We start from the raw sequence: 15,785 nt of genomic DNA, 5'->3' as shown, positions 1-15,785 counted from the left end.
GGTCTTGGCGGTTGAGCAAAAGCTCCCACATTTTGGTTATGTTGCTGAGACCAATGATTCAAGCTTGAGCACTTGCGCGCCTCATATCGAGCATCGAAGTAAGGGATTCATCCCCAAAGCGGAGCTTGAGATAGGTAGGAAGTTTGGGTGTTTTTGATCTTCAAACAAGTAAGTATTTTGGGTTATTTTGTTTGTTTGATGATTGGGAAACATGGAGAAATATTTTCAGTGTTTTGCTTTCGATTCTTGTTGCATTTAGAGTAGGTTAGGATTAGGAAATCACACCGGAGAAGGGTAGGGTTTACTGTTGTAAAACAGGGCAAAACATGGAAAAAATTGTGTGCAAAAAATGGAAAAAAAGCTCGCTTGGGATGCCTAAGGCCGCCAAGTGAGTGATTGGGGTGTCAACATCATACCCGGGAAGGGGCATAAGAGCCAAGAGGCCAAGGGAGGACTCATTTGCAACAATTTCAATGAGAGAGAGAGAGAGCGCGCTATTGCCCGATTCGATTCGATCGCACCAATGACGAGCCCACCACTCTATCCAGGTATATGAATCCCTTCCCTTACCCCCTTAGATAGGATCTAGAGGTTTGTGCCTGCTTCGATTGAGTAAATCACAAGGAATGATCGAAATCAAACTCGCACTGTCGATGTGCACCGCGCTCGGCCCGTCCAAATAGTCACTTCTGGGCCGAGTCCTAGAATTGGCCCTCGGCCCTATTTCGCTTGGCCCACTCGGCCTAAATCCTAATCAATCCACTCCTCGGCCCATCCGAGTCTACCATTCAGACCGTGGACCGATTCGGCCCTCTGCCACATGTCAAACTCGACCCTCGGTCTGCTTCCCTCGGCCCAATTGCCTCGGCTTGTCCGAGCAACCTCGTCCGAATTGACCACTCAGCCTGTCTGAGCCAATCTGTCCGAGTGACTTCGTTTGAGCCAATCTGTCCGAGTGACTTCGTCCGAGCCCGCTCTGTCCAAGTCCCAAATTCGGCCCTCGACCCATGCGCCTTGGCCCGTCCGAGTGACCCACTCGAACCCTGCAATTTGAACCAATTGGGCCGAGTGTAGATTTTTATCAAATTTTCAAAAATTTGACCTGACTCGGCTAGAACTCAACAACGCAAACTGTCAAAAGCCCTTAGGACGCTCAGAACTTGATTCAATAAATTGAGGGAAAGACACACGCATTGAGTGGCCATAAATTGAGGATTGTATTCAATAATTGAAGGAACTCACCTAGATAAACCACTCAAGGAACCCACCAGTAGGAGAGGACCCAAGACATAGACAAACTATCAACGCACAAAGTAGGACCAAGCAAGGGGCGACGACGAAGTGGATTTGACAAGTCTACTGAACCTGATCGATAGCTTTGTGGAGCACGAGAACTCAACAATGGCAGAAGAAAGTTCAGACTGCAGATCTAATGAGGAATTTGACTTAGGAGTCTTTCCGGATGCTATTCAGCAGTAGCTGGTCAGCAGTTACAATGCTCATGCCCAGTATGAGCACCATGGCAAGACAACAGACACTATCATCGCAGATCTAGAAGAGGAGAGAAAGCTAGCCCATAAAGCATTGCAAAGCATGGCTGAATACAATAGGGAACAGCAGGCTAGGAGCCAAAGGCAAAGCATGGAGTTGCGAGAGGTGCAGCGGGTGCTGAACCTGGCTGGCAGAAATCGAACAAACCATGAGAGAGCACTAGAAGGAGACTTAACGCTAAGTGAGCTTCTCATGAAGTAGCTGCTCGATAACACGGCTGCAGAGCAAAGTGCCACGGCTCTAGCAACATCGCTACTCACAGGATTAGGAGCAAACTAAGGCTCAAAGAGCCAGTCTAAAATCCCTATTGTTGCCAAGCAACTCGATAAGTACCAACCCCATGACGATCCATACAACTTTGTTGAGCAGTTCGAGCAAGTTTGCGAAGCCAACGGCCTCAACGACCTAACTCAACACTCTCAAGCGTTTGGGCTTTGCTTGGGTGACAAGGGTAGGACGTGGTATACGAGCTTAGATATCACAAAGCAAGCCAACTTCGATGGCCTCAAGGATCTTTTCATTAAGAGGTTTGCCAAGCCCGGATACTCCGATAATCTACTAGTATGCTTGATGAACATCAAGCAGAAAGAGGAGGACATTCGTGATTACATGACCCATGTGAGGAGTCTCTTCAAGAGAATCCCTACTGGAGAGCGGCCGACTGAAAGAGCAGTATCAAGTGTATTCATCAGCAAGATTCAAAACAAGGAACTATATAAGGCTTTGGCAGGCAACTCGAGCTTGCAGCGAGATGCATTAGCTAGGGTCTTTGAGGAAGCCATCCAAGTTGACAATCAGCTGAAGGAACGAAGCTCTAGGAGCTCGAACTCTGAGCAAACCAACTCGCGACATTCAGAGAGAGCGTCAGCCTTGAGTGTGAGCAATCAGTCCCATCATCGAGGGTAAGGGGAAAACCACCGAGATGAACCAAGACTTGGCTGATGTTAAGATGGAACTAGCCAAGTTGCAAGACATGTTGAGATGACCAATGCGCCCACACGTCCAATGCGTGTACTGTGGGAGAAACCACTTGCCAGTCGAGTATCAAGTCCCTAGGTCAAGACCTTGCACTAACTATGGTAGGTTCGATCATGACGTTGCGCATTGTAGATTGCCAAGAAGACTTCCATACTCACAACCCTACGGCCAGCCTTACCTAGCAACCAAGCCGCAGCCATTCTTTGGAAGGGGAGTCCCATTAGCCCTTCCTGTGCCTAACGACGTTAAGCCAGTTGTTCCTAGGATGGAAATAAATCCTACAGGCATTCCTAGACTGCCTGGTCCTTACGTAACCCATCCACCGAGTGATGCTCCTGTCCACTGCATGGAAGAACCAATTGAAGAAGAGACCTACATATACCCTTACGTCTTGCATGACAACGAGGGCAATGCAATCACTATGGATTATCGACCAGTGTCGGTGATGGCATTGGGAAGAGGGCGAGGTAGAGGGTAGATGCAGGATCCAATCATTTGTTGGACTTGTGGTCACCCAGGACATGTCTCGTCACGCTGCCCTGAAAGGGAGCAGCAAAACAGAGACAAGGCTGACCAAAGATGTGTAGAGTGCGGAATCACTCATCTCTTCATTGATTGCCCAAAGCGGAAGCCATCTTCTAGTTCAGCCAACGTGCCATCTATCCCATTGGGGCTTTTTGGTGTCAAGAACCTCAATGGGGAGGCCATGCCTATCCCATTATGGGTCATGACCCATGCCCAAATGAAGCAGGCCGACATCTCTCTGCTAGGACCTAGCAATCTCGATGCAGCCTCGATAGGAAAGAAGAACCGTAGACGGAGGAAGAGGTCAGAAGCTAAAATCGCACTAAAAATGGAGAGTGCTACAACTCTACCTGCTGGAAAGAAGGTCTTTGACGTAGAGGCAGAGACTTCAGCCCCTAAGATGGCCACACAGGGAAGTGCTAAGGTAGGGGAATACCCGCATCCAAAGTAAGAGTTAGAGGCCATAGAAAAGGTGAAGGAATGGGTGAAGGAATCCCAAGAGCATCTAAAAGACGCTGAGCCCATCCTAGAGGATGAAATCAATGACCTCTCCAGCATAAGTACGCCAACTTCACCTCCTCAACCAAAGTCGAGAGAAGCAACTGCACCACAAGCAGTGCTGCTAAGGCCAAGCCTCGGTGCTACAGGGCCGCGGTTCAGTCACGGCCACGGTCAAGATGATCCAGGTTAGGAGAGAGGCGACCCCAACGATCTCCTGACCATGTTGGTGACTACCCCTATAACATTTAGCTTGGGAGATCTGCTTAGGCAGCACCCCACCCTATGGCAAGATCTTAAACAATGGGTTGAAGGGTCACAAGAGCAGGTCATGACAGACTCTCATGACCATGATGCAGAGACGCAAATACCGAGTTTGACGCTTCACTCTATGCCTAAATCCTTACACATCAATGCCTTTTAGAAAGGTTCCGAGATGCATGCAGTCTTGCCAGTTCCGAGATGCATGCGGACTATGGCATCCTATTAGGCCGACCCTGGATGCGCAATGCTAGAGTCATCGAAGATTTGTCAAGATTGTGGGAGAGAAGGAAGGAGTCTCGCTTGAAGCTTTCTTGCTTGCACAATGGGGGAATACACACAAGGGTGGAGGCTGAAAACAGTTTTTCTCTTCTTAGTTATGTAAGCCAAAAGAACTCTAGTACAAAAAAATAGAAGAACCCTAGATATGGGTCTCAAAACCAAACTCAACTAACTAAGGTGGCATACTAACTGAGCCACGAACTAGAGTAGATAAGGATAGCTATCATCTAGCTATTATTTAGGGGTGGTGTACCAACCGCATCTGCAACTGACAAGTCGGTGACATAAATACACAACGGTCACCCTAGCGTATCACGAGTGGAGCTCGATATCTCAACACTCCCCCTCGAGCTCAATCCCAATTCCTGCACACCAAGCAGGTCTCTAAACTTGCGCAGCTTCTCTGCCCCCAATGCCTTCGTGAATATGTCAGCTACCTGATCCTCTGTGCTGACATAAACTAGATCAATAAGACCTAGTAAAACCCTCTCTCGCACATAGTGATAATGCACCTCAATGTGCTTTGTTCTAGCATGATAGACTGGGTTATTTGCCAAGTGTATACTACTCATGTTGTCACAATAAATGACAACTGGCCCATCTGTAGACTGATGCATATCATAAAGTAGCTTATGCAACCAAGCTACCTCACATGCAGCCATTGCTGCACCCCTGTACTCAGCCTCTGTGCTCGATAAGGCAACTGTAGGCTGTTTCTTGCTGCTCCAAGTGACTGCAGCACTCCCAAAAGAGAACACATATCCACTGGTAGATCGTCTATCAGAAATACTACCAGCCCAATCAGCATCAGTGTATCCATGCAACTGTATTTGAACCCCAGTCTCATAAAATAGTCCATACTGCAATGTGGACTTCACATACCTGAGTATGCGTCTAGCCGCATCCAAATGTGGCTTCCTTGGAGCCTGCATAAATTGACTTACCAATCCAACAGCATAGCTCAAATCTGGCCTGGTAATAGTCATATAAATCAAACTTCCTACTATGCGTCTATACATAGTAGGGTCTTCTAGAAGCCCACCCGCATCTGTGCTCAGCTTCACATTCTGCTCCAAAGGAACTGAAATAGGCTTACAGCCTGTCATCCCATATTTGGACAGCATGTCCAATCCATACTGCCTCTGCAAGAGCTGTATCCCACTTGGTGATCTAATCACCTCAATGCCCAAGAAATAACGCAGCTCTCCCAAATCCTTCATCTCAAACTTCTGCTTCAATAGCATTTTCACATGAAGGATATCTTCATCACTGTCACCTATCATAATCAAATCATCAACATAAATGACAAGTAGCATAATACCTTTCTCTGTTTTTCTCACATAAAGTGAGAAGTCTGCCTTGGAAATCTGAAAGCCAATAGTGACAAGATACTGTCCTATCTTGTCAGACCATGCTCTAGGTGCTTGCTTCAAGCCATACAAGGCTTTCTTCAACCTGCAAACAAACTCAGGATGAACAGCATGCACATAACCTGGTGGCTGCTCCATATAGACCTCTTCTTGCAAATCACCATGCAAGAAGGCATTCTTTACATCCATCTGATGTAAAGACCATCCCTTTGATGCAGCCATAGCAATGACTGCTCTTACGGTTGCCATCCTTGCAACCGGACTGAATGTTTCTTCATAGTCAATGCCATATGTTTGTGCATACCCCTTGACTACTAATCTTGCCTTGTATCTGTTCACAGAACCATCTGCATTGTGCTTCACCTTATAAACCCACTTATAGCCAATTGCATTTTTACCTTTAGGCAAAGGTACCAATTCCCATGTAGCATTTGCTTCCAAGGCATCCATTTCTTCATCCATGGCTTTCTCCCATTTTTCTTTTCCCATGGCTTCCTCAAAAGAAGTGGGTTCTGGTTCCTGTATCACTCTAACCATATATGCATAGTGAATGGTTGTAAATCCATCATATTTCAGCCTATCCACAAGATACCTAGCTCTCGTAGACCTGCGCAAAATAGGTTCACTCCCAGGTTCTCTCAAGACATCCCTGGTCTTCCTTACTCCAGGTGTAACAATAGAAGGAATACCCAACTCATCATCAATGCTCTGTTCTGAGCCACTGGATTCACCATCCACATAAGAGTGACCTGCATTCACATCAAACATGGGCTGATCAACCTTCTCTTTTCCTTTTTGTGATACCTGCATACCACTATCTGCATTGCTTTGAGAAGATTCTCCTTATCTCAATCTGCCTGTCCATGGCGAAGAATGTGAACCACTGCTAGAGGACGCTCCAGGTCCACTAATATTTTGTGACTGCTACTGTGAATTCTATGCAGCATTACCATTTTGTGCATCTACATCATCAATCACATTTACTGGTTTATACCAGCTACTCATCTCATAAAAAACAACATCTCTGCTCACTGTAAACTTACGAGTAGAAGGGTTATAGCATCTATACCCTTTTTGCTGCAGAGAGTAACCAATAAAGATGCACTTCTCAGCTTTTGGATCCAACTTGGATCTCAACTCATCTGGCACATGTACATAGGCAATGCAACCAAAAATTTTCAAATGAGAAATATCTGGTTTCCTACCAGTATACCTCTCCTCTGGAGTCATTCCATGTATTGCTGCAGTGGGAGTCCTGTTCATTATGTAAACTGCTGTAGCAACTGCTTCAACCCAATAAAAATCTGGCAAGTCTTTTTCATTGAGCATGGCATGAGATACCTCTCCAATATGCTTGTTTTTCCTTTTTGCAATTCCATTTTGTTGTGGGGTATAACTGCATGAATATTGCTGCTTTATGCCATGCTCCTACAAGAACTTTGCAAACTCATTTGAGAGGTACTCTCCCCCTCCATCTGACCTTAGGCATTTTATTTGCAGACCTGTTTCTTTTTAAGCCATAGCTTTAAGGGTTTTGAAATGCCCAAAAACTTCACTTTTCTTTTTCATAAAATACACCCAAACTTTTCTGCTATAGTCATCAATAAAAGTGACAAAATAATGACAGCCTCCAAGAGATGCAGCTTTAGTAGTCCACACATCAGAGTGGATTAATTCCAATGGCTTCTCACTCTCTTGAACATGTCTAGGAAATGGTTTCCTTGCCTGTTTTCCAAACTGACAGGCTTCACATACCTTATGCATTTCTGCAACCTTGAATTTTGGCAATCCTGCAACAATATTTTGGGCCTGCATTGATTTAAGTCGCTGTACATTAACATGACCAATGCGTTTATGCCAGATATCAATATCTGCAACTACACCGGTCCCATGTGCAAACATTGCTGCACTCAATTCAGACATGTCTGCATCCAACGTAAACATTCTGCCCTTCTTCTTTCCTTTTGCTATCAAGCGACCTTTATTTTTCATATCCTCAACAAAGCATCCATGAGGATTAAATCTGACCTGCAAGCCCTGCTCAACCATTTGACCGACAGAAACTAGATTCTTGGTGATATTCGGGACATGAAATACATCGGACAGGTATTTCTTTTTCCCATCCTGCATAGACAAGGGAATTTTTCCAATCTGCACAATAGGATGTGCAGTATCATCACCAGTCTCCACAAATCCTGGTTTTTCCATTTTCCTTGCATCCTCCATCCATTCTGCATGACCTGTCATGTGGTTTGATGCACCTGAGTCAACATACCATACATCATTGCTTTCTTCTGCACTTGTCACAGAATTGTTCATGTGCTGCACCATGAACAAATGCTCATTTCTGTCATCACCCTGTCTGCTAGAAGATGCATAATTCCCTTGTTGCAGTTTTCCATTCATGATGTCATTCTGCTTTTTATAGCAGTCTTTAGCCATATGACCCATTTTACCACAGTAGTAGCATTCAACATTACTGTTTGCATTTTGACCTCTTTGCCATCCACCACGACCTCTTTGGCTCCCCTTGCCTCTAGAGTTACCACGTCCTCCTCCATAGGACTGGTTTTCTTGAGTTTGCTGCATATTCTGATTTCTACCACGGCCTCCATATCGGCCTCCTCTACCTCTGCCTCTACCTCTTCCAACATTTGAGTAGAAGACAGTTTCTTTTGAAGTTCCTCCTGAAGAAGATGCACCACCATTTCTCTGTTCCTCAGAAATTAGAAGAGCAATCAACTCCTCAAAATCAAGAAATCTTTCACGAACTGAAATGGATGTCCGAAACTGTGCATAATCCTTTTCTAGACCATTCAAGGTCACAGAAACTAAATCATCATCTTCCACTGGCGACCCAATGGAAGCAAGTGCATCTACAATCTTCTTCACCTTCATGTGGTAGTCATTGATGCTCATACTTTCTCTTTGCACATTATGCAACTCTTGCTTGAGCTGCATTTTCCTGGCTTGCGTATTTGTGCTATACATTTTTGACAAAGTGTCCCATGCCTCCTTTGGCGTACTTGCATCCTGAATATGCACAATCATAGAGTCTGAAATGCTGATAGATAGCCAGTACATAACTTTCCTGGCTCTCTCATGCCATGCTTTAAATGCCTGCATTTGCTATTGATTGGGAACATCTAGAAGAACTGGTTCTTCTTCATTTCCTGCAACAAATTCCCAATATCCTTTTCCCATAAGGAAATTTGTCATTCTAAACTTCCATGCTTGGAAGTTGTTCTTGTCAACCTTTTCAGTGACAATCTGTGAAAGAGAATCAGATCAGATGCCATTACAGAACACTGCAAAAAATTCTGTCACTGCAAAAAACACAGCTTCACCCTCACAAGGGAAAATCTACAAAACTGGCGAAAGTGGTATTTGACCACACAGTCACTTCCTAGTGACGATTTTGCATCAACAGGCAACAGGGATGATTCTGTAACTCCCAATGTCTCTGCGCACAAGCATACAATGCAATTTTTACAGTAACTATTCACCGACCTGTAGAACAGTGGCTGCACAACATAAAACTGGGCCTTTTCCTGAGTGCGTGCAGAAAACTTTCCGGCTGTGCTACCTGCAGAGATCTGCTCCCAAAACAGAAAATGAAAGCAACACTGCTCCTCTTACCAGAACACCGCGAGCTTGGCTTGCTTTCTTGAGCTCCTTACCACGAACAAGGCTCTGATACCATGTCAAGATTGTGGGAGAGAAGGAAGGAGTCTCGCTTGAAGCTTTCTTGCTTGCACAATGGGGGAATACACACAAGGGTGGAGGCTGAAAACAGTTTTCCTCTTCTTAGTTGTGTAAGCCAAAAGAACTCTAGTACAAAAAAATAGAAGAACCCTAGATATGGGTCTCAAAACCAAACTCAACTAACTAAGGTGGCATACTAACTGAGCCACGAACTAGAGTAGATAAGGATAGCTATCATGTAGCTATTATTCAGGGGCGGTGTACCAACCGCATCTGCAACTGACAAGTCGGTGACATAAATACACAACGGTCACCCTGGCGTATCACGAGTGGAGCTCGATATCTCAACAAGATTGGGATAACGGCTTGATTTTTCTTGGCAATAGGACAGACGCTATGGGAGTAGAGATGGACACCTGGAAGATTTTACCACTCGACTTAGATGCCATCTCCGCTACGCTCAAGGGTAACACCCAGGTCAAGAAACCCTATGGGCCCTTGACCAAGTATATCCCATGCCCAGAGGATGAGCAGGATTGGATGCACGTCCTCACTACAATTGACTTGCCGTTCTCAGATCATGAGGCGTATGAGCAAGCCATCAAAACAATCGATAAGGCTAATGACACACCCTTTGTACCAGTCTGCATGATGGCAAGAAGCCTTCGTGGGAAACCGAAGCCCATCAATTTCCAAGTCCCAACCAACAAAATGGAACTCCATGAGATACTAGAATACCTAACGGACAAGCTAGCTGGCAATCCAGCTACAAATTTCAAACCACTCCAGGATCTCTTAGATGAATCCAAGTGGCAATGGACCAGAGTGCATGACTTAAACCTCATGTATAACTGGGCCCTAGTTCCTAACCAACGACAAGAGATATACCAAGCCCTAGGAGACGACGAGCAGTTTGATGAAGAGGATTCTAACGACGAATATGAAGACTGCCAATCCTTCAACGATGAAAGTAAGGGTGAGGTAGATACCATGGAATACGACACTAAAGGACAAGAAATAGAGCAAATACGAGCAGACTCCAAGCCGCAGAAAAAGAGTATCTTCAGGATGGAGCGAAGAGTCATGCACATGGAATGTGATCGTGCTTGGTTGGAACATGTAGGAGCCATAGACCTTGGGCAAGCAGGCCTAGCCCAACCAGGAACGACATTAGTGCTTAGGACAGAATCACCATCTGAACTGCGCCCACCAGGGGAGACCACATCTTCTAGCGAAGACGGAGGGTTCGACTCTGAATCGGAGGTTAGTTTGGATAGTGATCCAGAAATCCCTAGGCTTCCCAAAACCAGACACACCAAGGGGGACCTACCCATCTACTTGAGGCGCAGACAATTGAGGCGGGAAAAGCAAAACAACCCAGGGATACACGAACGGAAGAACATCAAAAATCGTAGGACCTCCCTAAATGATTTACAAAATTCAAAAAAGGGGATAGGGTAGTAGTCCTGTTAAGTGCCAAACGTCAAGCGCAAATGAGCGAACCAATCAAGGGACTAGCCAAGGTCAAGGAGGTGGACCTAGCCCAGGAAGGGGAAACACCTTGACTAGTCTTCATTGCCGATGACTTGATTGATGAAGAAGAAACGAGTCTTGTCGCTCTCTTGCGAGAGTACATGGATGTGTTCGCCTATTCCTTAGAAGAGCTTAAGGGGGTAGATCCAAGTGTCGTGACTCACAACATACCCATGATGCCAGAAACAACGTCGGTCAAGCAGTGATCATACCCTATGAATCCAAAACACACTCATGCTGTCAAAGAAGAGATTGATAAGCTGATGAGAGCGGGATTCATTTACGAAATTGAGCACACAAACTGGGTATTGCCCATAGTCATCGTGATGAAGAAGAATGGAAAAATCCGAGTGTGCGTCAATTACAAGAAGGTGAACGCTGCTACCAAGAGGGACAACTATCCGTTGCCGTACACCGAGCACATGCTTGAGAGAGTGGTAGAGGCAAGGAAGCCTATAGTTTTCTGGATGGCTTCTCAGGGTACAACCAGGTGCAAGTGCATCCTGCAGATAGGCATAAGATTGCCTTTGCCATCGAGTGGGGTGTCTTTGCTTACATAGTCATGCCCTTCGAGTTGACTAATACCCCTGCCACTTTTCAACGCCTCATGTGCACCATCTTTAAGGACATGCTTCGCAAGGAGTTAGAAGTCTTTGTCGATGACCTCTGTGTCCACTCGACATCGAACACCTAGACAAACTCCGAGCAATCTTCAAGCGGTGTCACTTATATCGTCTCTCCTTGAACCCCTTAAAGTGCCAGTTTTGGGTGAAGCATGGATGCATCCTAGGGCATGTGGTGTCGAAGAACGGCATTGCCACTAACTTCTCGAAGGTCAGGGTTATTGTTGACCTTCCACCCCCAAACAACTATAAGGGAGTTCAATGCTTCCTAGGCCATACTGGATACTATCGGCGGTTTGTACTGAATTATGCGTTGATCACCAAACCCTTGTACAAGCTACTTATTGTCTTCGAATGGACCGAAAGCATGCCAACGGGAATACGAAGAGTTGAAGAAGGCTCTAACCACAGCACCAATCCTACGAGCCCCATATTGGACCATTACTTTCCACGTGCATATCGATGCTTCTAAGTTTGCCATGGGGGCGGTGTTGTGCCAACCTGGTGAACACAATTTAGACTATCCAGTGAGCTTTGCTAGCAGACAACTCACTGAGATGGAAATGAACTACTCGACAACGGAAAGAGAGGGATTAGCCATGGTATTCACTGTGAAGAAATTTCAGCATTATCTTTTGGCCACGCCCTTTACCTTCTTCATGGACCATCAAGCCTTACTCTACCTAGTAAAAAAACCTTGTGCTACAGGACGCATAACTCGATGGCTCCTTCTGCTTTTAGAGTTTGACTTCTCCATGGTGGTACAGAAGGGAAAACAACATTACATGGCTGATCACATGTCACGCATTCCCACCGGAGAAGCCATTGGACAAGGTGTTGTTGATGAACTACCCAACGCCCATCTGTTTAACCTTTCGAGCGAAAGAGGTCTATTTAAGGCTGACCTAATGCCATATTGGGCAGATGACATAGTCCAAGTGCTTGAGCATGGATTGCCTGACCGACCGATAGAAAAAGCCCGACTTAGGCGATTAATCCTTAAAATCCAACCCTATTAGCTGATTGCAGGCCAACTTTATAGGCTGAGGCAAGATGGATTGCTGCGTACATGTATTTGCAAGCATGAGATGCACGATGTGCTCTCAAAGGCACACAACGGCATTGTTGGAGGGCTTTTTAGCAGGGATATGACAACACGAAAGGTGCTGCAGTCTCAATTGTGGTGGCCCACGCTTTTCCATGATGCAGCACAATTTGTCAAGCACTATGATGAGTGCTAGCGGATGAAGGTTCCGATTCGCAAGGATCAAATGGAATTAACCCCAGTTATTGCTCGACAACCCTTCAAAAAATGGAGAATTGACTTCATTGGACCCATCAGTCCTGCAGTACAGTATTCGCAGGCCAAGTACATCATTGTGGCCACGGACTATCTCACGAAATGGGCAGAAGCGAGAGCAACACCAAAAAATGACACTAGAACGACTGCTAAGTTCTTATGGGAGCAAGTGATTTCACGATTTGACTGCCCCATCAAACTAGTCAGTGAGACCAAGGCATGCATTTTATCAATGAAGTGATCGCACATCTCCTGTCCACCTTCCTCATCATCAATGAATAAGATTCTTGTCAATGTCCTAACCAAGGTTGTCTCTGCTTCACGCAACGACTGGGACAACAAGCTAATGGCAGCTTTGTGGGCTTACTGCACAGCTTATAAACCGGCTGTTGGTCAAACCCCCTTTAGGCTGACATATGGAACGGAAGTGATTCTACCATTAGAATTCTTCGTTCCTAGCTTGAGAATAGCGCTTCAAGAATGATGGGAAGGGAAGGAGGCATGGACACAATGCCTAGTTGAATTGGAACGCCTCTCGGAGACTCATCTTCTAGCCACCCATGCGCTGATCTATGAGAAAACCCGACGCAAGAGCTGGTTTGACCAGCACATCAAGCAACGTGAGTTTGAACAGGGTGACTTAGTGCTCCTCTACTCAGTTAAGGGGCATAAGCAAAAAATGAAATTTAGAGGTCTTGGACCCTTCAAAGTTCATGCAATCAGCCGAACAGGCAATGTCGAACTTGAGACCCTAGACGGTGAAGGAATAGGCTTCTTCAATGGCAGTTGTGTCAAGAAGTACTACCCTCCTATACGCATCCCTTGCATGAGCCACCAATGTTAGAACCGCTTGTCAAAGTACGAGTAGCCACAATCATTGAAATCGACGATGAGGATGAGGAAGCCGTAGAGCCCGCATACCTCCATATCACAGTCACTGCCAACCAAACATGCGCTTTTAATGCCCTAATCAACGAGGGAGCAGATTGCAATGTCTTAACTCATGATCATTGGACCCAACTTGGCAAGCCAGGACTTCAACCCACCACTGCCAAATTAAGCCCATATGAGGCCCACTCATACACACTTCTAGGCAAGTGTAGAGCCGCCGTCTCTATCGAGTTTGCAAATGTACCACTAATTTTTTACGTATTGTCAGACACTAAAGACGCGGGCATGGAGTCAATGCTAGGGCGAACTTTCAAAAAGCAGGCTCACTGCAATGTTGATTATGAGTCACAGCGCATTCACCTCGAAATATGCATTGTTACAGCTTTTAGCAAGGGCTGCGCGACCTCATCCCAGGCCACAAAGAAAAAGCCACCGATAGAAACATATGTAGTCAAGTCTAAGGAGGGGGGTAGTGCGCGGCCGCCACTCCCAGAATTTCATAAACCGCAACCCATAGCAGCCAAAGCTAAGGCCCAACAGCCTCGCCTTCAATGGATGCCTAAACAACCGCCTAGGAGTCAACGCTCCTACCCTCATAAGACCAGAAATTCTAGGAGGCCCAAACGCAGTTACAGCAACAGACGCGTAATCAGTCAAAGATGGGTCCCCAAAGCCCTCTTGCACACACAAGGCTACTATGAGGGCAATGCTTGGATATGGATACCTAAAGCCCACGCGGCCAAAGGCACCACTCATACGCCAGCCTCAAGCTTGATCACCCCAAAAACTGTAAAACCTCAAAACCACAAGCCATAGAGCTTCCCTAACCCACAACCATCAAATTCATCCACGCGTGAACCCAAGAGAGTCTCCCAAGCCTATCGACCCAAGCAACAGCCAACATCACAAGATTCATCACCTGCCAAAGTCGATCCAACTTCCCAAATCCATCCTGAAAGCAGCAGGCCGTCACTCAAGGCTACTACTAACCCAGCCATAGTCCTAGCGACCCAATTGCAAACTCAAGAACACTCACAACCGCAACTTTTCGTCGCCAAAGGCTCAAGTCCTACCAAACCCCAACCACCCACAGGCCTTAGACCCTCTTTAGAGAGGAAATCCTTTTTCACACTAGCAGCTGATTTAGCTGAAGAAAAAGGGGACGACATGGTGGATTGCATTAAGCGACTAGACGCCACTTTTGTGTCGCTAGCTCTAAGCTACGATTGCTTGGACTTAGGCCTATTGGACGAATCCTTTGCAATTGAAGTTCAAAACATTCCCTGCTCCTAGGAAACCTTTGAATTAGCATTCGCAAACGCTTTTCGCTCCGCTGTTGAATTGCTCAATAACGAAATATCCAAGGAGAAAGCCATCAAGCAACGCCTCATCCCGTCATACGATCAACGAACCACTTCAGCGATCACTGAACAAGAAATCACAGTGTTATCAAAGCTTGCTGATACCAACTCCCCATTCTTGAAACATTGGTATACTCTTAGGCTGCAATGGGAAGTCAAAGGGTGCCGCATAATGACCAACACTGAGCAGCGCTGCGCTATTAAAACGGAAGAATATGACCCCACATATGCCGCACCAACCTCATATCGAGTATTAACCACTCTTCCGGGCCATCTCATAGTCTTAGAACACATCAAAGGACACCCCTGCCTCAAACGCTTGTTAACCGAGGAAGAGTTACACATTACTAGCCGAGACAACACTGGTGACTTTCTAACAGATGTTCTCACATACATCACACAAGTGGGGATTAAACCCTCTGATCTGGACTGCAACGCTCACTTAGAGTACAACCCCCAATTCTATGATTGGCTCCTTCACAAGTAAATCCTACGCCGCCACGCCAAACGCCTTCGCCTTTCTAACTCCACATCTTAGGAAGGATTCTTCTTAAGTTGGAAGGGGAGGGGGAATTAGTGAAACACATAAACATATACTATGAAAAACAGGCAAAAAGTTAAAGGCTGAAAAGAAAAATCTACAATGGTTCTTAATGAATTCATTCAAAAAGCATATAGTTTCTCTTTTTTCAGGAGTCAGCAATTTACTATGTGGAAAGCACTAATGAAATTTTCAGTTTATAACAGGAACGAAAAATGTCGCAGCAAGACCAAGCCCACCAACTCCCATTCACGGAAGAGGAGAGAACGCGGTATAGCATCACCTTGGAGATCTACGCCTACAATCAATTGAAATTCCAAACTATTCACAATATAGAAGGATGTGGCCAGGAGAGTTGTGTAAAGC

The sequence above is a fragment of the Lygodium microphyllum genome, chromosome 4 (assembly GCF_053477565.2).
Source record: "Lygodium microphyllum isolate KBCC chromosome 4, Lygodium_microphyllum_v1.1.10, whole genome shotgun sequence".
NCBI classification, from domain to species: Eukaryota; Viridiplantae; Streptophyta; class Polypodiopsida; order Schizaeales; family Lygodiaceae; genus Lygodium; species Lygodium microphyllum.
The sequence above is the reverse complement of the archived record's forward strand: the minus strand, read 5'-3'. Positions refer to the sequence as shown.